Source organism: Lynx canadensis, chromosome C2 (genome assembly GCF_007474595.2).
Source record: "Lynx canadensis isolate LIC74 chromosome C2, mLynCan4.pri.v2, whole genome shotgun sequence".
Classification (NCBI taxonomy): domain Eukaryota; kingdom Metazoa; phylum Chordata; class Mammalia; order Carnivora; family Felidae; genus Lynx; species Lynx canadensis.
The window spans coordinates 95,420,156-95,448,016 of record NC_044311.2 but is presented as its reverse complement, the minus strand read 5'-3'; the positions used below and the strand labels follow the sequence as shown (position 1 = coordinate 95,448,016).

Below are 27,861 nucleotides of genomic sequence, written 5' to 3'. Positions count from 1 at the left end.
AAGAATAAAGATCCCAAATCAAAGACCTAACTTTATACCCCCAAGGAACTAGAAAAAGAACAAACCCCAAATTAGGAAATAATAAAGATTATTTTATTTTTTAAGAGCAAGCAAAGAAGAAAGGGGCAGAGGGAGAGAGAGACTCTTAAGGAGGCTCCATGCCCAGTACAGAGCCCGGCACGGGACTAGATCTCATGACTGTGAGATTTTGAGCTTAGCCCAAATCAAGAGTAGGATGCTTAACCACTGAGCCATCTAGGTGCCTGGAAATAATAAAGAGTAGAGAAGAAGTAAATAAAACAGAGAATAGAATTACAATAGAAAAATATCAATAACATTGAGATTTTTTTAAAAAGATGAACACAAGGGACATTTACCTACATTAAAAATTAAAAGAAATAAGACTCAACAAAAGCTGGAAAGGAAAGATGAAATATTACAATGATAATACAAAAAAAAAGAATTATGATACACAGTTATATACCAACAAATTGGATAACCAGGAGAAAATGGATAAATTCCTGGAAACATAAACCTACCAGGACTGAATCATAAAGAACTAAAAAATATGAACAGACATGTAATTGGTAACATGATTGAGTTATAATTATAATAATCAAAAGCCTCTCAACAAAGAAAAGTCCAGAGCCAGATGGCTTTAGAGAAATATTCTACCAAACACTTTTTTAAAAGAATTAGCACCAATCTTTCACAAACTCTTCCAAAAAATTGAAGAGGAAGGAACACTTTCACATTGATTTTATGAGGCCAATATTACCTGATACCAAAGCCAGACAAAAGTACTATAAGAAAATTATAGACCAATATCTCTAATAAATATTTATGCAAAATCTTAAACAAAATTACAGCAAACCAAATTTAACAGCATATTAAAAGGATCAAGTGGGATTTATCCCTAGGATACAAAAATGGTTCAAAATACAAAAATCAATATGATATATCACATTAACGGAACAAAACATAAAAATTACATTATCACCTCAATTGATGCCAAAAAAATCACTGTTTTTGTCATGAAAGGGTGTTGAATTTTGTCAATCAGCAAATTGGGAATACAGGAAAATTACCTCAACAAAATAAAGATCATGGCTAAGAGAAAGATCATGGCTGGGGCACCTGGGTGGCTCAGTCAGTTGAGTGTCCGACTTCGGCTCAGGTCATGGTCTCACAGCTCGTTAGTTCAAGCCCCATATCAGGCTCTGTGCTGACAGCTAGGAGCCTGGAGCCAGCTTCATATTCTGTGCCTCCATCTCTCTCTGCCCCAACCCACTCACATTCTGTTTCTGTCTCTCTCAAAAATAAATAAATATTTTAAAAATTAAAAAAAAAAGATCATGGCTAATATCATACTCAGTGGAAAAACTGAAATCTTCTCCATTAAGATCAGGAACAAGGCAATGATGACTCTTCTTGCCACTTTTATTCATCATAGTACTGGAAGTCAAACAAAAATAAATAAAAGGCATCCAAATTCAAAGGCAGGACCGAAATTATGTTTGTAGATGGCATGACCTTATATGTAGAAAACTCAAAAGATTCTTAAAAAGAAAAAAAAACCTATCAGAACTAATATATGAGTTCAGCAAATTTGCAGGACACAAAACCAACACAAAGAAATCAGTATGTTTTTATACAATAATAATGAACTAACTAAAAGAAAATTAAGAAAACATTCTCATTTACAAAGAATAAGTTACTTAGGAAAAAACGTAACCAAGTTTATATATAACCAATGCTATATGCTATAGCATGGATGAATCTTGAGGACATTATGCTAAGTAAAGTAAGCTAGTCACAAAAAGACAAATGCTGCATGATTCTACTTAAATGAGGTATCCAAAGCAGTCAAATTCACAGAAGAAGAATGAGGTTACCAAGGGCTGAGGAGGGGGAAGAAAACGAATGTTCAATGCGCATAGATTTTCAGTTTTGTGAGATGAAACAGTCTCAAAATCTGTTGTATCACAGTGTGCATATAATTAACATTACTGTACTATATTTTAAAAAATAGCTAAGATGGCAAATTTTGTGTTATTATTATTATTATTATTATTAGCCACACACCCATCCACCACCCACCCCCCCACACACACAATGTGTTATAGGAAGAAAACATCAACATAGTGGTAACAAACACAGGCTTTGGATTCCAACTAACCTGGGCTTATGCCTGGCTTTAGTCCTCTACTAGCCACGTGATCCCAGCAAGTTACTTAACCTCTCCAGCAGACTTCATATCTGGTAAAATTGGGACAATAACTGTTCTTACCTTGTATAACTATTATAAGAAGTGCTTAGATAAGTGTGAAATATTGAGCTCAGTGTTAGGACATTGGTAAGCACAGAATCAATAGTAGTTTAATTGTATGGTCAGGAAGAGGAAGTGTAACTGCAGGATTAGGGATGAGACTAGTGGCTTCCTGAAAGTTCTAATGTTGGTGGAGATTTGTTGGTGAGTGTTCAAAGACCAGTTATATCCACATTATTGTTGTGCCCAGAGTTTGGGATGAACAACTTAAACTAACATCAGGGTAGAGAGCAAAGCAGAATTGCCCCTGACTCATCTATACTTTTCTATCCACGATCCTGAACAACCTTAGACATGCATTCTCTCAACTTTCCCATAAACAGCACAGAACTTGGTCATCTTATTCTGAAATGTGTTTTGCAAAAGATCATAACCTGTTTTTGGAAACAAACTAGAAAAAAATATGATTACAGAATTCCCATTCGTGTTCTACATTTGATTTTCTTTTTTAAATCATATGTGGGGGAAGAAAAACTGCACTAAGTTTAGGAGAGAGAAACAATAAAAATGTTTGCCATGACTCTGTGAAGACTGGTTTTAAGTAGGTAAGCACATGATCAGAGCCCCTCACACCCCCACAATCAATTAGCCTTTTTAATAAGGCAGATCTGTCATTCAGAGAAATCAGAAATCCAATTGGAGTTTTTAGCAGTCTTCTTAGAAGAAAGCATTTCAAGAATAAATCTTCCAAATGGCACAAACTTTTTCTGTTCTGCTGATAAAACAAAAATGAGGATATGTAAAGAGTCTTTGCTTCTCCCTTGTAAAATCTGCCAGTTGATGCTCCCAAAGGAAATAAAACCTGCCTTATTTCTTTGCCCACCTTCAATGAACTTTAAAGTCGGTCTATATGTATTGAAGATTCTTAAGCATATTTTCCCTCTGGGATGGGTTCGGCATATGGTCTGCTCCTAAGGCAAACATTTATTTAAACTTTAAATCTAAAAGGAATTCTTCCATTTTATTTCTAGTTTTGTTTCCTTTGATCCTGAAAGTAATTAACTTCCAGTGGCAGCTAATTATAAGCGAAGAGAAAGCAGAGTCTATATGGTGTTTGGTGCAGACTTGGCAAAGTGGTTTTTAATTGGAAAGTCTTTTTGTTCTGTGCATTTCAATCCATTTTGCACTGTATTTATTATCCAGGATTCATATTATAACCATGACCTTTCATCTAATGACAGAATCTCACACAGAGAAAAAAAATTATTATTTTAACAAAAAGACATTAGGGCTATAAAAGAGAAATGAGAGAGGCTGGGAAGGAGTAGAATATGACACAAGAAAAGCCACAACTAAATCCATTTCATGCTCTTCATTATTTAAAATCCCACAAAAAGGCGTATGACTTTACATCTGAAATGGGAAGTCCTCTTCCTCAAACTTACTTCACACAGAAATCAGGTCCTAAAACATAATACAGGAACAAAGGAACACAGAGGTGAAGATAATTGAGGTCAGAGGCGATACTTCTTGTTCTGTGTTAATACTCATCATCTGGATCATGGAAGATGCTGAAAGTAAATGAGCTGCCAGTCAAATGACCCTGACCACACTAATTCCCTAAAGATGAAGCTTGCAAAACTCACCAATTCTTTTTATCATCCATTCCTTCTTCTCAAAAGAAAAACCAGGAATATTAAAGTATGTATTGTCTGTTTAAAATGAATATGTTGTGGGAAAAAAAAAAGTTTTCAAAAAAAAAAAAAGGAACTGAACACAATGAGAGGGCTTAGTCTCTATTTCTGAGAGAGGATTCTAAACTTCCTAGCCTTTCTAAACAATTCCTTAACAAACCAAAAATAAGCAGCATCACGGAAAGGCATCCGTCCTTTGCTAACTAGAGAGGGATCTTGACCCAACTCTTCAATTGTAAAAAAAAAAAAAACAAAACAAAACAATGTGCCACAAAGATGGTTGAAAGGGTATGTTGGCCATCATCTTCTCCAAATTTGTAACAAGTTAGAGCATTATAAGGCAGTGTCATCAGAGCTCAGTAGCTTACATGCATGCAGAATACCACTTGTGAGTTACTTCTATGGACATTGCCTAATCAAGGGTCAATGCATTTCCCCACTTCTTACAACATTATTGATAAAGTCAATAGTCTCTGTGTTTTCCAATAACCAACTTGAAAAGTCTCTTTACAAATTCTTTCCAAGTGCAAAGGAAACTGTTACTTCTCCTTTTCCTGAATAACTGTCATGTTATCTTTTGTTAATAATATGGACTTCATAATTCACTGCATTTGTTTTTATTGCCTCTGTTTCTAGGAATCTTAGGGTAAATACATTACCCAATCATAGTAATAAATTAGCCCAGGTGAGTTGTATATTTACTTAATCCCACTCTTTAAAAATTTCAACTTGTATTTTTAATAGATTTCAAAATATAGGGGCACCTGGGTGGCTTAGTTGGTTAAACATCTGGCTCTTGATTTCTCCTCAGGTCATGGTCTCATAGTTTGTGGGATCAACCCTACATCAGGCTCTGCTCCCAAGCAGATTGTAAAAAACCTTTAAGATTCATAACTGACTTGAGAATAAGATGAAAATATTTTCTAATCTGCTTGGAATTTCAAAGATACATCTTTAAAGATACTGACACAATTCTGCCTTTTAATGAATGTATTAAAGTGCAGATCATTAGCTGTATGCATGATAAAGAGGTGCAAACTTTTACTCATATTACAAAGGATTAAAATGTCATACTAATGAGGTAAAGATCACATGTTATAAGCCCTTATGAAAACTACTCTGTTAAGAGTTCATATGCTTAGCTACCTGTAAATGTGGACGACTAATTCCTAAAAACTAAGTGGAATAGTGTCCATAGATTAATAAACATCCATCAACACTGCTGGAAAACAAAACAAAAATATATGTCATTGTTAGGGTATCACTAATATTACTTTTTGATACAAAGGTTTCTACATAACTTTTATCTTAGAAATTATAAGAAACTGTTGCATATCAAGCCTTTATATCTCTTTAAACGATTTCTCCCTCTGAAGACTAGGCTGTTCTCCGAGCTATCTCATTTCCATCCCATGCTCGTCTACCTCGATCCTTCCTTAAATATCATGTGAACTCAATCCTAGACAGCATGAAGGGTGTACTGGAGTCTATACTATTGCATATATTAGTACTAAGCTGTGCTGATGAGCTGTTTTACTTTGATCTGATGTAGCCCCCCAACTGTAATAAACTGTTGAGAAATAAGAAACTGTCTACTGATCATACCCATATTTTCCAGGGGAGCTAAGTGGTGTTTTGTTTTTTTTTTAAGAAAAGTACCATTTTTCCCCACAACAGACCACTAACCATTAACTTTACCCGTTAATCTACTAGGAATCTGTCATTCATGAAGTTTTAGCATCCACCAGAATTTCCACTAATTAATTCCATGTGTTTTGAGACTCCAACATCCCATTCTCAAACATGAAGAATAATGTACCTCTGGAATTTGACAAACATCTCTATGTCCCATTTAGCATTATTAATAAATTTTACACAGTTCAAATACATTCATCTTCATAGAACAAATACTGCTGAGTTTTAAAGCATATCCTTGTATGAAAGTTCACCAGAATTTAAAGCTCATTTATAAATCTAATTCCCTTCAGTTAGATTTCTTGCTGAAAAGGGTTTGCGTTAAAGATACTGTGGGTACCCACCAGGGTCTGTTCCTGTTTTTATTATTTGTTTATTTTACATAATAATAGGATTCATGATAGATGAATAGCTCAGACTGTTTTTTCTCTTAAAATTATTGCTTTGCCATGCTCTTGCCCACCTTGAAATCCATCTGTTCCTTTACTTGTAGACCATCTGTATCTATATTGAGCTAAACGTAAGATTATACTACTGTCTCCAACTTTGATTCATTATTACATGGATCATTACAGCTTCTCCCCCCTTATTCTCTCAACCCTTTGAGGGAAGTGTTTATATGTTTTTATAATATATTTAGATTATTTTAACACATTCTGCATTCCACCCTGGGATTTCCCAACCCCTTAAATGATTGTTTAAACCCTAAAAAAAATAAGTTTCACTTTTTGTGCTGTGAAGTTCTATAAGTTAACAAATTGTTTAATGTCTTCTATTCACTGTACAGAAAAGCTTCACTCTAAAAACAATCTTGTGTTTCACCTTTTCAATCATCCTCTCCCCGACTATTCTAACCTCTGGCAACCACTGATCTGTTTCTCATCTCAATAATTTTGCCATTTCCAGAATGGCATAAAGTTGAAATCATATAGCACAGAAACTTTTCAGATTGGCTTATTTTACTTAGTTATTTGCATTTAAGAATTTTCCATGCCTTTTGTGTCTTGATAGCTCATTTCTTTTAATAGCTGAATAATACTCCATTCTATGAATGTATCACAATTTGTTTATTCACCTTTAAAGAGCATTTTGGCTGCTTCAAGTTTTCACATGCAGGTTTTGTATGGACATAAGTTTTTCAATCAGTTCAGTAAATACCTAACACAGTTATTGCTACCCCATATTACAAGATTAAGTTTAGTTTCATAAGACACTGCCAAACTGTCTTCCAAAGTGGCTCTGCCATTTTGAATTTCTACCAAAAATGAATAAGAATTCCTATTGCCCCACATCTTCACAGCAGTTGGTGTTACATGGTTTTGGATTTAAGCCATTCTAGGAGGTGTAGAGTGGTATCTTGTCATTTTAATTTGAACTTCTCTAATGCAAATTATACTGAGCATCTTTTCATATTAATTCCATCTGTACATCATATTTCGTTAGGTATCTGTTCTGATCTTTGGTACATTTAAAAATTGGGTTGTCTTTTTATCATTAAATGCAAAGAATTTTGCATTTTGAATACAATTTTGAATTCAATTCCTTTATGAGACAACATATTTTACAAATATTTTCTCTAAGTCTGTGGCTTGCATTTTAATTCTCCTTCTTAGAGCATAAGTTTTTAAACTTTTAACAACATCAAATTTATCCCTTATTTCTTTTTTGGATTGTACTAGTGGTGTTATATTTAAAAACCTATCACCAAACCAAAAGTGATACGTATATTTCCTTCTATGTTTTCTATAATAAGTTTTACATACATATTACATATATTAGTTGATAGATTGATTGACTGATTGATTGATGGCCCTGTCTACACATGGTTTGAATTTCTAGACTCCAGGACTGTAACAGAATGAATTTTTGTTGTTTCAAGCCACTCACTGTGTCATAATTTATTATGGTAGCCCTAAGAAACTAATTCAGTTCGGGTATAAAATTCCTTTTTCACATTGTTGGATTCAATTTGTTAGTAATTCATTGAGGATTTTGTGTCTCTGACAGTGACAAATATCGGTCTACTGTTTATCTTTCTTATAATGTCTGTATATGATCTTGTACTTTTATACTTTATAGTATTACAGTAATGCCTCATAGAATGAGTTAGGAAATATTCCCTCTTCTATTTTCTGGAAGAGATGGTGGAGAATTGGTATAATTTCTTCCTTAAATGTTCAGCAAAATTTACTAGTGAAACTATCTGGGCTTGGTGACTTCATTTTTGGAAGGTTATTAATTATTAATTCAATTTATTTAATAGGGGCTATTCAGGTTATTTATTTCTCCTTATGTGACTTTGGTTGTTTATATGTTCTAAGGAATTGGTCTATTCATCTAACTTACCAATTTTATGGATGAAAAGTTGTTGATGGTATTCCTTTATTAGCATTAGCCTTTTGATACCCATATGATCAGTAGTGATGACTACTCTTTGACTCCTGATATTAATAATTTGTATTACATATATATATATATAATTTATATAATATATAAATAATAATATATATATATATATTCTTGGTTAGCTTAGAAGTTTCTCACCTTTGGTGATCTTTTATAAAAAACAACTTTTAGTTCTATTGATTTTCTCTATTATTTTCCTATTTTCAAATTACTGATTGTGTTCCATTTTTTTTTTCTTTTCTTCTGCTTGCTTGAGGTTTAAATTGCCCTTCTTTTTCTACTTTCTTAAGGTGGAAGCTTAGACTAATGATTTTACATCTTTCTTTCTTTCTAATATATGCATTTAAGCTCTAAATTTCCCTCTTACTGCATCTCACAGATGTCTCCAATTTGTGTTTTAATTTTAATTTAGTTCAAAATATATTTTAATCTCTCGAGATTTCTTATTTGGACTTCATGTTATTTGTATGGATAATGTTTGATTACCACATATTTGGAGACATCCAATTAATTATAGTTTATTTCCATTATGGTCTTAGAACACACTTTGTCTATTTTTTTTTATTGTTAAGGTATGTTTTATGACCCAGAATGTCATCTGTCTTGGTAAATGTTGCATGTGAGCTTGGAATAGGGATGCAAGCATGAGGAAGATGTGCATTCTACCATTGTTGGATGGAATATACTGTAAATGTCAATTAGATCAAATTGACTATAATGATGTTCAGGTCAACTATATTCTGGCAGGTCAACTATATTGTTACTGATTGGCTGCTTGATCTATCAACTACTGACGGAGATATGGAAGTCTCCAAATATTATAGTCTATTTATCTATTTCTCATCTCAGTTCTATCAGTTTCTGCATCACATAATTTAATGTAGTTTTTGGATGCATACACATTTAAGGTTAATATGTCTCCTTTGAGAACTGACCCTTTTATCATTACTAATGGTTCTCATTATCCTTGATAGTTTTCCTTGATCTGAAGTCTGCTTTGCCTGAAATTAATGTAACTACTGCAGCTTTTTCTTAATTAGTGCTAACATGGTATCTTTCTTTACTTTTAACCTATCAGCGTCTTTATTTTTATCGTGAGCTTCTTGCAGACAACATGTAGTTGTCTCTTGTTTATTTATCCACTATGGAAATCTTTGTCTTTTATTAGGTATATGTAGATCATTCACATTCAAAGTGATTATTGATATATTTGGATTAATATCAACCATCATTGTAATTGCTTTCTATTTATTGTCAGACACTCTTTCTCCTCTGCCTTCTCCAGTCTTAATTTCAATTACACTTAAAAGTAAAATGTTTAGTGCTTTCCCTACAGTTTACAGCATATGTTTCTAACTAACTCTACCTTCAAAAAATACTATTCCACTTGCACACCCATTTCCTCCCTCTCATCCCTTGTGACATTGCTGTCAGACATCTTACTTATCCATATGGTAAAATCATTCAATACATTGTTACTGTAAGGACATTAAACAGTTATTTTTAGATTAATTAAATATAAGAAAAAGAAAAAAATTTCATTTAATTTCCATTTATTCCTTCTCTATTGGTCTACCTTTCTTCATGTAGATCTTAAGTTTCTGACCCACATAATTTTCCTTCTGCCTAAGGAAAATTCTTTAATAGTTCTTGCAAAAAGATCTTCTGGTGATGAATTCCCTGTTTTTGTTTGAAAAAAACATATTTCTCCTTCACTTGTAATGGATATTTTCACTGGATATAGAATTCTAGGTTGGTGGTTTTCTTTTTCTTTTAAAATTTTAAATATGTTGTTACATTTAAATATTTCATTACAGGGGCGCCTGGGTGGCGCAGTCGGTTAACCGTCCGACTTCAGCCAGGTCACGATCTCGCGGTCCGTGAGTTCGAGCCCCGCGTCAGGCTCTGGGCTGATGGCTCGGAGCCTGGAGCCTGTTTCCGATTCTGTGTCTCCCTCTCTCTCTGCCCCTCCCCCGTTCATGCTCTGTCTCTCTCTGTCCCAAAAATAAATAAACGTTGAAAATAAATAAATAAATAAATAAATAAATAAATAAATAAATATTTCATTACATTTAAGTTTATCAACTTAGTAACATACCCTCCCAGATCTTCTGAGGATCATCAATATTTACTCTGGCATCAAAGTACTAAACCCTTATATAGACTGACAAACTGGTAGAAGAGGGCTGTTAAACCCTCCAGAAATTTGAGCTATGCTAGGCTTCTGTCAAGCGAAAGAGGTCCAGACAAAGAACTTTCAACCCAGATGACAAAAGCATTCATGATATGTGTCTGTTAAAACTTCTGCAAAATCATACACTGTACAGACTAGTGATAAGCCCCTTACTTATACATTTACTCTTAAGGGGAAAAGATAACAATAAACATGTGCCAGTGGCCTTGAAAGACTACTAGATGATATTCCTGTAAAATTCAAGTCTGTGTCTCAGGAAATTTTATTATTTTCTAAAGCAGATTATAAATACTGTGGCAGTCCTTACAAATGTATGTAGAAGCTGAATGTGAAGTGGGCGAGGGACAAATGACCCCTTGACACCAGAGAAGGGTAGGTGCCAAGGACCAATACATGCTGTAAAGGCAGAAAACATGCATTTTATAGGCCTTAGACCTCTGATTTTTCTTAGCTGCTTTTAATTTTATTAGCTATTTTTATAGCTGTTCTAATTACCTTGTTCTCTTCATATCTGAAGTGACATTTTTCAAGAAGAGTTGTTGCTGAATCTTATCACTTGATATATTTTACAATTTTATAAAAAGAAAACCACACATACACATAAATCTTTATTTTTATATTTTCAACTTTTCTCACATTTTATATTATATTTATGCAGGAAAATATGTCTTGCAAAAACCCATTCACTTGTCCTCCATTTGTCATTATTTTACCCATCACTTAAGAATACAGAGTATTCACTATGTGTAAAACTTGGTTTTAGGTGCTTTGGGGGATGGAAAGATAAACAGCTTTCAGGTAGAATCATTATGCTGATATATTTTAGTGACCCTACATCTAATTAGAAATTGTAAAACATGTATTTTGTTTTACAAAGTTATCTTTCTTTTGAAAAATACATTGTATAGCACCTTAAGTACTAATGAGGTTTAACCTATTAACAATTGCATTATTACTCTTGGTATGATTCTCCTCCATTCAACATTAAATTTTAAAAAGGAAAAACAAGGATTAAACAAAAATTGAATAATCTACATCTAAGCAGGTAGATGGTCTTTCAGTAAGTACTTGACTAAGGCTTTCACTGAATAGCTTGGCTTCATTTAGGTTAACAGTGTTCACAAATGATATAAAAATGTCTAATTTCATCAATTAGACTGTCAAAATCTAGAGAGGCTATGCTCTAGTAAGGTTGATAACATTTCCAGGAATTTGTTCATAGTTTAATTCTCTAAGCAGTGGTAGTTTATATTTTAAACGAAACAATAATCTTTTTTCCTCGTGGCAACCTGAGCACTTTGGGATTAAAATCTGATCAAGGGTTCCAACACTTTGGGGCTATACAATTCCAGGGGCACTAACCTCCATAACATTCCAGAGAAATTTAGTATTTTAAATTTGAATTTTAAATTTTAAATATTAAACTTGTCCTTTACCTTGAAAGAATAATTTCTATCAACCCAAAGTTTCTGGTTGTAAAATGTTAATATAAGCAGGGAAAGGAAAGTGATATTATTTAAAGACGTTAAAGTGGACAATTCATGGGTTAATGTTCAGAAGAAAGCTATTCTTTGAAGTGAGCTTTCACATGTGAAATCGACTACCTTTAGATGCTCTATCCCTATGCACAGTGCTCTTGTATTTAAAGACTTGATCTTTAAAACAAGAAATACTTTGGTAGTACAACGTAGTCTCAGCACTGTTTTCTCATTGTGCTGAGTGAACAAACAAAACATACAAAGAAAGGCAGAAGAGAGAGGAAAATTTGATTAAAGTATGATGCTTTCATCTAGCATTTCTTGTCCCCGGTTTATTGGCTCAGGTACTATAGATCGAACAGAAGAAATACCAGAAACCCCATGTCACTATCTCATGCACACTTGCTGGGCTGGCTATGCTGGTGGCCAGTTTCGATGAAGCAGAACTAGTCAAGTTCCCCACACCATTCCAAAAAAGAGAAAGATAATCTTTGTCCAAGGGAAAAAAAATACAGTAATAAAGAAGATGAAGTAGATATTTATTAATTTGTTTCCTGGCTTCTCAGCCTCTATTCACCTTAGTGAAGATAACAGCAGATTGGCAATCCACCCCTTTTTCATTTTGTCCCTGAGTTTGGATAGGCTCCACCTACCCCAATACCAGGGCTACAACATATAACTTAGACATAAATAAATTAGTTCACTGCATTCCCATCACAGATATGTTCAAGACAAAAATCAGAATCAATGAGATGCACTGGGTCTCTGGCTGTGACTACCCACAGGGTTACTGTCTATGCTTTCTCCATGAGATTTCAAACTGAGTTTATAGAGACCAAGAAGCCAAGCCAGAAGTAATACATTTGAGATACTGAAACAAAGCAACCAGGTCCTACAGAGGTTCTTTCAACAACTGGTGCCTGACCAAATCTATCCCTAGAGTTTTTAGTTACATAATCCCACAAAGTTCCTTTTTGTTTGAACCAGTTGCATTGAGTGTTCTATTTTTTTACAACAGAAAAAGGACTAAGGTGATACTGAAAGAAAAATTCAAGGGTTAGAGATGATCTTGTGGTGGGTGTAAGCAAGATAGTTGTTCAAGAATTCAAGAGACCCAAACAATACAGCACGTGTTCCAGTTAATTCTTGAATTTCCCATGCAAAGTTACTTTTAAAGAGTTACATGCAGAGGAGTGTACACACCAAAAAAAAAAAAAAAAAAAAAGTCTAGTGACTTTTCTTTAATTGAGGTGTTGGAAGCAGTTATTATAAAAAATATATGACTTGATAACACAATAACATGTAATATAAATGCCACGTCCTTGCACCTAAATGTTAAGATTTTCTTTTTTTTTCTTAAGGAGACTTCTAGCTAAAAGCTTGAGAAATGAAACTCTCTGATTCTGTTTTTCATGGCCTTGACTAAATCTCCTTTCACGTGCTTGTTATTTAATTTTAGTGCCATCAAATGAGTGCTCAGTGTCATGAAAAAAGGTTTTGAAATGGTCTCTTGGAACAGCACAGAATATGATTCTAGTATAGGTATAATTATGTACAAGAGTGAAACCAAGGACACAAAATAAAATAGGGGACAGCAGTAAGAAGTCATAATCTCAGTTTGTTATACCATCCACACTCTCCTCTTAAGGAAGATGAATCAAAATTCCGCACAACTTGCATCATCTCTGAATATGAAGGACTGCAATATACAAAGCTAAACTTGTGCCTTTTTTAGTGGACCATGAACCTGTTTCCAGCAGATGAAGACCACAATGCCAATATTCTTCCTTCTGAAGCACTAAACTAATTAGCCAGGCTTTGTGAACTTTGCTCTTTATTTTCACTGTTGCATTTCCTTTGGTAGCTTTGCAATGGAATGCTTTATAAAAAGGTTCTGTTATCTAATGTCACTGGGACAATATTTACCTGCTGAGTTCTAAAATCTGACACTCATAAATGCAAGCTCCTTTAATCTTCTGAACCAGCTACAGACGATCTATAATCTCTGGCCACCCAAAATTCAATGCCTACTAGGAGTCGGGCAGCCTCTCTCTAATATACAACACACTTAATTTCTAATATACAGCCTCTCTCTAATATACAACACACTCCCAATTTTCTAGGAAGTCTTAAGAAAAACACTCTGAAAACCCAAAGTAACAAGGATCCATCAAAGTATCAAACAAAAAATTGCTACCTCACTCATGACCAAATGTTTTTTAGTGTTAATGGATAAAAACCAAGAAATGGGCTGGTACCAAATGCAGCTTTAGAAAAAATAGATAATCTCTTTGTACCCTGGAAAATGAAACCATATTACAGGAGAGACGTACTTACCATTTTGTCTAAAGGACATTCTGGTAAGATTTAGAAAGCAGCAGGACTTACCTGGAGGAAAGAAAAAGAAAAAGAAGAGATTAAAACAATAAATAAGAAAGGGTAATAGTGAAGACATATTTTTAATACATTCTAAGATGACAAAAAGACAGTAAAGAGGGAGAAAATAAATTTCTTTTAGCTGTTATTATCTTTCTCCAATGCAAGAGGAAAATGTATAGGAATGAGGTGTTTGTTTTGTGTAATATGTGCAACAGAGTCCTCCATATTAGCACAATCCTCAATGAAACCAAAAAGAGAACCTTTCTACTGTTTCTAAGAGGAAGGTGTAATTCACAGTGATAAACGCAAAAACTAAGTATCTTCAATGGACTCAGGAATGGAATCCTAAACAGACTCTGTTTCCTTAAAGAATTTTCTATGTTCAAATGAACTGGGCTATTTATGGCCTTCAGAAAGTCTCATCAGGATTCAGCATTGCCACATTTTTCCCATTTTGTTGATATTTAAAATAGTTTTTGCCCAATTATTAATTTTAATAGAGGGCACACAACAGTTTTAGCAAGACCTGGAGTTTGTAAATGTTAATAGTTTTATTTTAATGTTACCCATTAGTCCCCAAGAAGAAGTCTCAAAAGTAAACAACATCACATGTTCATAAATCTTAAAAATATTGATGCAGTGAGCATTAGCCGTAAATAGTATCAATCACTTTTAAATCTCAGCCCAAATGTAGACGACAGTGAAAGAAAGCAGCTCCCTACAAGCTTGGAGTGGTTATTCCAGGAGTTCTCATTGCATCTGAAATCGAGTCCCTCTGGTCCTACCACTGAAATAGGTTAGACAAGTGTACACCTGCTCATAGCATACCCTATTTCCCCAGAGTGGAGGGAAGGAGCAAAAAAGAACAAAGAACTGAATTTTATCTCTTACAATATGATATGATGCAAACCCAGTTTATGCAAGTGTTTCTAATAAAAGCATTTGTGCAATTACCTAGCCAATCAGACAGCTGTTGATAACTTTGTCTAAACTTTTGTAGGGAGACTGAGGCAGCCTAGCAAAATATTATGTAAACACTAAATTTTTATGTTCTCTTCCATTCCCTCTTTCTGGAGAAAATTAATCTTGTCCTTAATTCCTTCCTCTCCTGGGCAAAGAAGGAAGAATCAGAAAGGCAGACAGAATACTTACAGGCTACTTTTTCCTTGTTTCTTTATACTGGCCCAAGTTTCTAGGCAGTGAGAACACATACTGATGCTTACCTCTCAAATCATTTTGTATTTTATATAGGAACTGGAATAAATAACTAACACATTCCTCTCCCCACCACCACCATCCCCCAAAGAGCCTCTGCACCTGAACTAGTGTTGAGTGAATTCTAAATAAGAACTAAATCCCCAAACATTTTTTTTTTCCATAATTGATAATAAAAGCTTAGAACATAGCAAAATGCATTGTATAAATCAATGTGCAGCAGGGCGGAGATTGCATCTATGACTTTGTATATCTAATCACCTAAAAATTGAAAACACATGAACATAGTATCTTTCTTTTAATCCTATGTTTTTTTTATGATATTAATTTTGAATAATTTTTTCTAAAGTACTTCAACATGAATTTTTTGATGCACTACACAACTTTTAACAGATATATCTTTTTTAGGTCAAAGTGAGTCATTTAACTTGTTCTATGGTAAATCTGTCAGGTATGCTTTCAGGTACCTTTGCCATCTTCTTAAGACTGACTACAGAAATCTGTGTACTTTCATGAAATAGTCCTTATACAGTGATAGGTATCAGTACTTCAAGTTAGTAACTGGGAGGTACACTACACTACATCTATTATCATCATTCTCTCTCTATGAGACCATTAACCAATTACTCTTTCTTTCATCTAAAATACTAAGAGCCCATTGTATTACTGACAACATCATGTGGTTTTTCTGTTGGTTAGCAAGGGCTTCACCTGCTGAGAAATGGCTACATCATAAGCAGAAGCCTAACTCAGAACGATGGGTAGCAATTTCCTTTTTAGTTCACAGAAATAAATTACTTTATTTACTGGTGTGTCTATGTAAGCCTGAAGCTGAAAAGTAATGGTTATTTAAATGTTATCTTAGCCTGGAAATACATAAATACATACATACATACATACATACACACATACATACATATACAAATACATATACGATACACATATGTATGTATGTATATAGACAGGCCCACATATTTATGTGGGGGAGCAGGGAATGAGGATTATTTTTCCCTTTTCTATTATTTAAAAAGCATGGAACATCAGGGGCACCTGGGTGATTCAGTTGGTTGAGCACGGCCTCTCCCCTGCTAGTGCTCTCTGTGTCTCAAAAATGAATAAAAACATTAAAAATTTTAACAACAGTAAAAAAAAAACATGGAATATCAGAAGTTTATTTATATGCAATCAGAGTAAATAAATAAGTATTCATCTTAGGCCAGTAGAAAAAAGGCTTATTTTCAAGCCGGGGTTAAAATATTTGCTATGGATGATTAGACAAATGGATACTTTTTTTCCAGATAATTTTTATGGTGGAACATTTCTTTCATTGCCTACTACTGCCTTGAATATTTTAGGGCTGAAATTCACTATTTTGCTACAGCACAGTGCATAACATACTAATCATTATAAATGACCACGTGTTTCAGAGTGGGCATCTTAACCGCTCATTAATTCCCTAATTAATTGACACAAGCCAATTTTAGTGTTATTGAAATAATAGCATCAATCCCTGGGGTTTATTCGGGCTCACCCTAGGGAGTTAATTAGGCAGATAGCTTGAATTCTATCTGATCTTTCAACTTCCTTAGGCACCAGTTCAGTGTCTGCCTGACACTTTGTACTCTCATGAAGTACTCATGGGACAGAAGGAAAGAACCTAAGTAGTTCATAGAGTACACCACTTCAGGACCATTGTACCTCTTCTCATGACACTAATGGTTCCTTGTCATCCACTTCATGAAGCAAAACCGCTACTCTGGATCTCAAGTCTGCCACTGTCGTTATCTGTGACCCTTAAATGCACCCATCTTTCCTGTGTGTCTGCTCTAGACTTTCTATTCCACACAGGATTTAATTTACACATTTGTATAACCATCCTGTGTCTGTAGCCCCTCTTTTTTTTTTTTCAAGTAGCTCTTAGTGTGCTTCCCTTTCCTCTCAGCCTTTCTGTATCCCTTTGATTTACTTTGAATTCAACTCTTAATTACCCTTCTTCTCTAACGACAGCATACTTTGGTCAGATCCTGATAGATGTTAGTCCCCCCACCTCCCACCATCTCCTATCACTTCCTATCCTATCCACCTTTGTTCCAGATTCACAGAACTACATGAAGTTCCTTAAATAGATCTTGTTGTTTGACCTTTCTATGTTTTTACTTAGACCTTTTGTGCAACTCTCAAAGTATTTTTTTGATTTTCCAATGTCAGTTTAGGGATTTGTTCTCTATTGTTTATTAGCCTTTCATACTTCAATTTTAATTTTCACAATATTTGATAATAAGTACCAGTAACAAACATTTTGAATTCCTAGAACATTGCCTGATGCATTCAAGAATGAATTCAAGAAATGTAGAGAAAATTTTATCAGATTTGGATCCTCATGGGATTTTCAATTCCTTAAAACCAGGAGTTGTATCTTATGCATCTTTCAGTCTTCAATGTCCAGCCCAGTGTTTGGCCCAAAGTTGGAATAAGTTGAGTAAATTATTGGAAGAAAGGAAAGGAAGTGTAATTATGGGTAATGGAAACTTTAACTTTTGGTATACTTCAATAAATATCTGTCATTTCTAAATTCTATAGCTTTTAGAGATTATGTTCATGCTTGATTATTTGCTTTCCTGAAAAATGTGTTGATAGCAAATCTGGTCAATGCACACATCTACCAAAACAATGCAAAGCTGGAATATTTCAAACATCCCTCAAGGTTTCTAGAATGGATGCAGTTTTGATGATTAAAACATAAATAAAGATGTCCTGTTTGTCTCTGGCTCTCAAACCCTTTCTAGGTTTATAGGAGATTAACCTAAAAAGAAGATAACTCTTTTTAGTTCCATCCCTTACTTTATTTACTACAATAATCTCGAATAATTGAGAATAGTTTATTTTTAATATCTACATTACAAACTCCACATAACTACCAACATCTTTGTTTTGTATTTCACAGTGTCACAGAAATAACAAAATAATTAATTTTGGTTCTTGACACCAAATGCTCTCAAATACACCTGTCCAATTAAAAAAAAAAGACCCTAGAATAGAAAACAAAGAATGTAACTGCTTAAAGAAAAGGAAAATTTGCAAAAAAGAGGAAAATGTTTTATCTTCATTATAATAAACAGTAACATTCAAATGCTGTTTTTTAGTTAGGTTTGTACAAGCAAACCCCCTCTTCCTCCCTTCTACTTTTATGCAAGTATAAAACAATCATTGTACATAATGTATTACGATGTACATGTATATGATGTATATGATGAAGCACTGGAATCTTGATCTCATACTTTCTTGGTCTTTTGAACTCAAGTGACTTTTACTTTCTTTAAAATTGAGAGACATACAATAACTCACATCGGGGACTTGTCCTTATGAAGAATGGGTCTGCCTCCAAGGTATTGAGATTGTTATTTTATCTATTTTCCCACCCTCTCACCTCTCTCTCCTACTCATTACCATTTCTTGAATCTACTCCTTGCCTTCATTGTCAGCCTGACTCTTCTAAACCCTGACAATCCTCGGAAGGTCATCAGTCCTCTGACTCTTTTTTCTTGCAAACCCAACTTGGGCCAAGCATAGAGAAGTCTTTTGAAACTTTGAAACTGTTCTGTTTTAGTGGCCAAAGTGCAGAAATATATATATATATATATATATATATATATATATACACACACACATATATATGTATATATATGTATATATGTGTATATATATACACATATACATATACATGTATATATATAATTTATATAAATTTATAATTTATAATAATTTATAATTTATATAAATTTAATACAGTATAATTTTTGTATAAATATAAATTTATACAAATTATATTTGTAATATAAATAAATTGTAATATAAATAAAAACAATTTGTAATATAAATAAAAGTTTGTAATACAATAAATACAAATAAGAATTTGTAATATAAATAAATAAAATAAATTTATACAATTATATAAATTTATATAAATATAAATATATATTTATATATAATTATAAATATATATTTATATATAATTATATAAATTTATATAAATATAAATATATATTATATATAAATATATATATTTTTTCAGTATGTCCCACAGAAAAATAGGAATTCTCAAAATGTTCGTGATTTGAAAGGAAAAATAAGTTCTGTATAGACTGTGGCTAAGTAGTGGTTTTGTTATATTCCATATTAGAAGTCCCTAGTATGTATTAATCCATTAGAGGTTCCAAGTCATTCGTAGTAAAGAAGTTTGATAAATTTGATCTAACATCTATTTTTCCAGTTTTTGTAGCTATGGTGTTCTCTTTGACCTGATAACACCTCAGTTGATTTATGGTTTGTAGACACAGCTTGGGAAATTATGGTAAAGTAAGAAACAACAAAATTGAATTTTAACTTGGGAGATCAGAATTATGATGACGACAGTATTTAGTAGCTAATATTAAAATAAGCCAAGTCTTGCTGTGATTTACATGTATTGACACATTTAATCTTGTATAAAGCAAATGAATACATACTACAGATACAGAAACTAGTAGTCTGAACAGATTAAGGAATTTGCCCAAAATTACATAACAGAACTGGGATTCAAACCTAGGTAATTAGGTGGCTCCATAGTCTAAGATTTTATGCTGTTCCACCTCTGCTATCTACCAGTTACATAATCTGAGTCAAGTTACTTTATCTCCCCAGGTCAAGTTTCCTATTAATCAAAGAGGATTAATGCTATGTGATGTGGTTGCCATAAGAAAATCACAGAGCCCAGTGCAGTGTCTGGAATATATTAAAGGTTCTTAGAATACCTATTAATTAAATACTTTTCAAGAGCTCCGGATCTTGCTCATCCCCTGGCTGTGCACACGCAGCTACTGGTCACCTATCATTATGAGAAAAATAGGTTTAATGCTGTGCTGAACTGTCTGAAAATTCTCACTCTAGAACTTCAGCAGATCCTTACAGCCATTCCTTAACCTGGGGTTTATCCGTGCTTACTGCCTATTGCAGTCTACCACAGGCAGTGCAAACCCAGTATGCACCCCTCAAGCCCAGACACTCAGGTCATGATTCAAACCTGTCAACTGAGGAGTTCTGGCATAGCCACGCACTGCCTGCCTGCCCTGCCATCCTTCCAAATGTCACCCTCCTTTCTGGATTTTTTCTTTCTCAGAGGAAAAACAAAACAAAACATATCTCCCACTTTAGTCCATATCCCTCCACTTCTTCCAGGATCTGGCTCCATCAACCACTCCATGGTTCCTCATATTCTTTTTCTCTCTTTCCCTCTTGCCCTCCCTCCCTTATCCATCCCACGTTTTTAACTCACACACCCGGTATACTGCTGCCCCTAAACCATACTTACATGACAACCACACCGCCCCCCCCCCACATGCCACACAAAACAGCAAAGCATGCATACTACTTTATCATTAATTCCTTCTTCTGTATCTTCCCCCTAGCATCAAACTTCTCAAAAGAATCTACTTGCTATGTCTATTTCCCCACCAAACACTCTTCAACCCCATGCAACTCAGCTGCATTCCCACTATCTATAAAAACCACTTTCTTCAGAGATCTGCCTAATTGCCAAATGCAATAACCTTTGCTTAGCTATGATTTTCTTTGGCCTCTCTGACACTTTGTCATACCCACCTCCTTCTTGCAACTCTACTCTCCGATCTTTCTGGCACTACATTATTGCCATCTCCTTTCTGTCATTTCAGTCAGTTTTTATCTGTCTCTCTCACTGGCTTCCCCCACGCTTATTTTGCATTTTAAACATGGACTGATCCCTGTGGCTCCAACCTCTGCCTTCTGCTTTTTTCATATTACTCTCTCACTAGGACATTATCCACTTCATGGCTCTAACAATCACTTTTATGCAGATGGTGCAAGAAACTACTAAATTATAATTGTGAGTAAAGGGAACAGATCTAATTCATCTTCCTAATTCCCATGGTGTCTAGTAAAATGTACCACACATAACGGGACTATGTGTGTGTATTCAAAGTGTATATATAAAATGAAGGAATAGATTATTTCTTTGATCTAGCATTGCCAAATAATCAGAATATTATGTGTAGGCACTGAATGTTTATCAACTTCAAATGCTAAAACAAATGTGTGGAAGTTGCTGTTCTGCCTCCTGAAGTGCTTATGAAGGTGCTGATGCCATATGAGTGGGAAAAGCAGTGTATACCTAGATGGACAGAGGGTTACAGAGCAAGGACAACATAGATGCAGTAAAGAGAAGGTAAACTGAAGAAGAACAAAGGGAGTATTTGGCTGGAAGTGACACTGCAGAGGAAGGCAATAAGAGTCTGGCCAGTGAAGACAAGGGGAGGGGAAAAAACATGTGCTTACAGGTCCTAGCCCTTGAATCTCCTTTTGCAAGTGTTCATGCATCCCATTGTGTCGCACTCAGATATTGCTATTTCGCCTCAAAAGGACACTGACACTCCCAGATAAATTCGTACAATTTCTAGACATCTGTCATTCTTTGTCAAGATGCTCACACAAGCTCTGACATCAGAATAGTAAGAAACGGGAAAAAGAAGAGTAGCGTAACCAGCATCACAAGGGAGATTATTCCAAAGGTTAATTATGATAGGGGCGGAGAAGGGTGAAAAAAAATAAGAAAAAAGGCCAAAAAAAGACATCCAGCCTTCTGCTAAATTTGCCTTTCTTAATCCTTAAACTCTATTACGCTTAAATCTATATAAGGGAGAAAAAGGGGTACTGAGAAGGGGGGGGTCAGGCTACTTATTTTAACATTTGATAAAACCTCATTATATTCCCTTCCTAATCCTGTGTCATTAGGAGCAAAATGGTACATTTGGAGACCATTTAGATATAAATGCCTGCAACCTTCCTATCAGACCTGCTGACTTTCTCTTTCTCTATTTCTCACTCTCTCTTTTTGTCACTGCAGCCAATTATGTTGAGATATGATTTTCAGCCAGGCAATCTAGCTCTGGCATCAGGGGTCCCACAATAGCCTGGTTGGAGACACTCTCGGCCTCTAATATTATTATTTTTTGGCAGGGTCATTATGACAATAATAACTGGGAACAAATATCTCTATTCAGCGAAAAGAGAAAAACAAAACAAAGCAAAACAAGAAACCCTTACCATCTAACATTTAGATAAGCCTACAATTGTAACACAAATCCAAAAGAGGAGGCCTACGTAATTTAAAGTTAAGGTTAATTCTTGAAATTGGCGAGGATAATTAAAGAACGAAGGAGACCAATTGTGTTAGAAATTACTGAGTCAGATCCAATCTTTCACTGGGCTCCATAAATGTTGCATTATATATAGGTTAATGTGCTGGCAAATGACAGAGTTCACAATTTATACTGTGGTTTAGCTTGCAAAGTATCATTTGGACCTGGGGTATCTTTCATCTGCATTTTCAAACTAAATCAGTGACTACCAATGAGCAAAATGTCCTATATTTCTTGTTATAAATTTGAGTATCTTTGGGGTCTGTGTTTCTTTATTCAGCCTCGGGAGTAGTATTCAGTGTAATGAGAAGTGCTTTATCTATATTCCAAGTCTGAGAGTCCTTGGAAACCAACTTACCTTGGTAATTCACTGAGAACTTATTTTCAGAATATGTGCATCCAATACTGCAAGCGATAAGTACACGATATCCTCCTATTCAGACCATACGCCTGGTCCCCTGCCACACATTTGAGGCCAAGGGGCTGTTTAATACCTTGACAGAGGAAGTGTGTATCTATGTAGTGGTAGAATGTGTTTTCAGCTCACGTTTCAACTAACCTCAACCTACTTAAAAAAAGAAGAAGAAGGGGCGCCTGGGTGGCGCAGTCGGTTAAGCGTCCGACTTCAGCCAGGTCACGATCTCGCGGTCCGTGAGTTCGAGCCCCGCGTCAGGCTCTGGGCTGATGGCTCAGAGCCTGGAGCCTGTTTCCGATTCTGTGTCTCCCTCTCTCTCTGCCCCTCCCCCATTCATGCTCTGTCTCTCTCTGTCCCAAAAATAAATAAAAACATTGAAAAAAAAATTAAAAAAAAAAAAAAAGAAGAAGAAGAAGCAGCAGCAGCGCCTAAATGCTGTTGGCTAGAACCCAGAGTCCTCAGATTAGAAAAAGGGTGAGCGGGGGCACAGCATAGTCATTTCTGGCCTAATAACTAAGGCTGGCAGCCAGCATTATACAAAGCTCATTGGAGGGAAGCAAAGCCTCCTTGGTAAAACTGTGATAAAGAATTAGAATTTTCTGAAAATAGTAATAAGACCTCAATACAAAGGCCTGACCAATCCCCACATGAGAGGGAAAAAGAAGTGGACTATACCAAAGAAGATATACAGAAACTAAACGGTGGAAAGAAGAATAGAGAATGGACCCGAAGGGCAATTAATCTCTTGCTCATTTTTATGCGTGTTAAGCAATGTCTGTAATTAGTAGCATGTTTAAGCTATTTGTGTGATAAATTGCATGCACTTCTCATTACATGTAGAAGCTTAGTCTTTCTCAACTACTGTATATGTTGTGTCCTAGTGTCCTTAAAGTATGCTTTCAGAGGTTAGAGACAGATAACTGTGCAGAGTGCGGCTCTGTCAATCACAGTAGAGATTCCGGTGTCCAGAGAAGACAAATGGACTGTACCACCTTCTGCAGAATGCGGCTTGAACAGTAATTATTCCTGATGAGTTTATGTGTCCCTGTGTGTGCACATGTATGTTGAACTGCTAGAGGAAAGGAAGGGGTAGGCAGACCAGGAAAGGATGTCACGTGACAAGACTTTCTGTGAACTTCATGAATAAAAATGGTTTTATTGCCAAAAAAACTCGCATCTTAGTATCAATCAATTAACAAAGACCTCTTCAAAATCTAGCTGATAGATCCTTCAGGTGTATGAGAATTTCAAGGCAACATTATTTTAAAAAAATTATAATGCATTGTGAAATCAGTTATGCTTGCAAAAATCAGAATAGACCATAAAACTGCAAAAGCAAGTGCTAAATTACAGGGTTACAATCAATCCAGAAAAATTTAATCAGTTCCCTCCTCTATTAAAGTTACAAGGGAATAACTGTGTGAGACAGACTTCACATTCTAAGGAAGCCAGCAATATTATTGAGGAGATAGGAGACACATCCAAATATGAAAAAAAGTGAAGAGGAAAGAGATTGGAGAGAGGAAAGAAGTGCAGAAAGATGGATTTAGTGCGGTATCAGTGAGAGCCATTGAAGGCTTTTGAGCAGGGTAAGAACATAATGAAAAGGTTTTAGGAAGATTAATATGGAATGCCAGTTAAGCGATAATCACTAAAATAGGCAAAGCAGGGAGGTGTCTAGGGAATTTTTTTTCCCCTATCAATCAGAAGTGTCTGAAGTGTGCAGACTGGAAGCTAAGCCTCCACCCAGCACTGTTTTCCCACTTCTAAACAAAAGCAAATCCTTGTCTCTCTCCTTCCTTCTTCCTGTGTTATCCATCATAATGTAATGCTTTCCCCTTCCTGGTTCACTCTTCTAAATAACAACTGAGGGCTCACTGGCTAAACTGGCAGTGAGGCAGAGAGGTCCTATCAATTTTATAGGAAGGAGCCCATGAAAATGCAGATACTTCAACACGAAGTGAGATTTGAAGAATGAAGTATCCTGAGGGGTGCATCGTAGGTTTCTGTTTTCTTGTTTTCATCTCCAGATCCCAGGAAAATTATCATAGGGCTCAACTATGTTTGTGGTGTCGAAATGGATTAGTCACATATATGGAGAATAAAAAATAACCATAGTTTTATGGAGTAAATAGTAACTGATGGACTCATAAAAAGATTTGTTTCTCTTTTATCAGAATATCTTAGGGGTTTTTTTGGGTTTTTTTTTTTTGAGCTAATAAGAGCCTCAGAAACTATTCGTGGTAATTTCTTCATTTGACCCTCAGAAACTACCTATGGACCTGGAAGGAATAGCATTCCCATTTTTCATATGGAGAAACAGTCTTTTTAACCTTGAGGCACCTTTTCGACTAAACCTCATGGTCTCTTTACACAATGTTCGGGGTACACATCATTAAGGCTGTTTGAGGCATTGTATAACTTAGGAAAGTATGTAATATTATGTAAAAGACATGAAATTGTCTTAGTTGCAGATGTGGGCCTTTTGAAAATAATAGGATCTGGTTTGGGGGTTAGCGTTCTTACCTGCAAAAGTATAAGAAAAAACTGAAAGATTTCTACCCCTACTTCTTTTTTTTAATATATGAAATTTATTGTCAAATTGGTTTCCATACAACACCCAGTGCTCATCCCAAAAGATGCCCTCTTCAATGCCCATCACCTACCCTTCACTCCCTCCCACCCCCCCCAACAACCCTCAGTTTTGTTCTCAGTTTTTAAGAGTCTCTTATGCTTTGGCTCTCTCCCACTCTAACCTCATTTTTTTTTTCCTTCCCCTCCCCCATGGGTTTCTGTTAAGTTTCTCAGGATCCACATAAGAGTGAAAACATGGTATCTGTCTTTCTCTGTATGGCTTATTTCACTCAGCATCACACTCTCCAGTTCCATCCACGTTGCTACAAAGGGCCATATTTCATTTTTTCTCATTGCCACGTAGTACTCCATTGTGTATATAAACCACAATTTCTTTATCCATTCATCAGTTGATGGACATTTAGGCTCTTTCCACAATTTGGCTATTGTTGAGAGTGCTGCTATAAACATTGGGCTAAAAGTGCCCCTATGTATCAGTACTCCTGTATCCCTTTACCCCTACTTCTTGATAAGGTCTTCTAGGAAATTTTTAGGTAATCTATGAAAGGACGCTATATCTCCTACAAGTTATTTCTTTTTTAGTATGCTTTGCCCATTTTCTACACCCTCTCTCTCATGATTGCATCTCCTTTGAAAAATTACTCCTATTAAACTAAATTTCTCTGTCATTGCAAGAGACATAAAATTAAAAACTATCTGTCTATAATCATGCCAGGCTTCTTCCTTGTCTCCCAGGCTCCATTTATCAATAATTAATATATAAAGAAGACTGAAATCCATTTCAATTTCAAAGGTCCAAACGTTTTGCTGATTAATAAAAAACTGTGCTCACAAAGATGGACGGACATGCCATGGTGAAATGATGGAGGACACAGCATTAGCAGGGAATAGATTCGCTGGGCCACGTGTGCCATGTAGCTGACCTAGACAAGAAATAAGACATGTGGAGGAACAATTCTGCAGGGGTACCACCCACCAAGCCTGGCATCTCGGCATGTAAGAAACCTTGCCTGCAATTTTCATCTTGATCTGTTCTGTTTACTTCTCTATCCAGGGTCTTATGAAGACAATAAAAGGGTTAACTCACACTCTAAGAATCCACTAGCTAGAATGATAAATGCATCTGACTTACTGAACAGTTAATATGTATGCTATTATACATGTAACACTATGATATAACACAGTATGGGTTGCTGAAATCCACAGATACATGGCTTGAGGATAAAAAGTGTCTGCGTCTTCCTAACTTTATATTCTATCCAGTCTATGTCTTTGGTGGATCTTTGACATCCAGTTCTCAAGCTATTTCTGTAGCATGGGCTTCCATATCTAGGGATGCTGAACACTGATTGCAGGGAAATCAGAGTCATTCTTTAAGTGTTCCATATTAACATAAGTGTGAAGTTTGCATCAAATGCCTAATGTCTAGCAGTGCACAGAAGCACTAACACAGAAGGTTCACTCTTCCAATTCTCACTTCCCACAACACTAGCTATAGTAGTTTATTTCCACTAACTGACTACAGTTCTAGCCTACCTATTGAGAGACCCACTTCCTAAGTCTCTCTGTGCTATGTAGCAATGGGAGAAATTCTTTTAGTCCCAGGATCCCTGTTGGTATAAAGCAATTTCAAGTTAAAGAAATTTACAGGGAAACTAAATAGTACACGGATGAAAATGGATAGGTGGGCGTTGTTCACTTTTAAGTCCTTTCTTTAGAGAAGTCCTAAATTCTCAACCCTCCTCACCCAGACTCTTTGAGGAAGAGCAGTCCCTATACCTTACTGATTTTATCTCATCACAGCTTTCTCTCATTTGGCTGACACTTCTGAGATCCTTTCCACATGGAGTGCTGTAAATACCAGTGTTAATGGTAGACAGATTTTTCTTCCTATTTGATCAGTCTGACCTAGAGTTTAGATTTCTTGATGGTGTCTTGTGTAAACTGGAAAACTGACTAGACAAGATAGTTCATGTTATGAAGTCAGCCTGATTGTGTATGTGTATCTATTCTCTGCTTTATTTTGACATAGCCACAAATAGAAAACATCACTGAATCCAAGTTTTAGGGAGATAGAAGGGACCTTAGGAGCAAATAACTCTTTCCTATTATGACACAGCAAGTTAAATAATCCTAACTAACATTTAATAACAATTTATTCTTTAGAGGCATTTTGATAAACATTTTACATAATTCTCTCATTAAGTCTTGTAACAAATCTATGAACAGGTACTATCATTTCCCCCCCTTTAACTAGGGAGGAAATAGGCTGGAAGATTACGACATTTACCCATGGATCCCCTGCTCATA

General features: G+C 35.3%; 1 long non-coding RNA gene across 1 annotated transcript; it reads left to right on the top strand.

Moving 5' to 3' along the window:
- The first annotated feature begins 692 nt into the window (after window positions 1-692).
- On the top strand, window positions 693-21,975 carry LOC115524252. Its single transcript, XR_003971989.1, has 3 exons — window positions 693-800; window positions 11,781-11,782; window positions 21,960-21,975. It is a non-coding gene; the product is annotated as an uncharacterized LOC115524252 (long non-coding RNA).
- The last annotated feature ends 5,886 nt before the right edge of the window (window positions 21,976-27,861 follow it).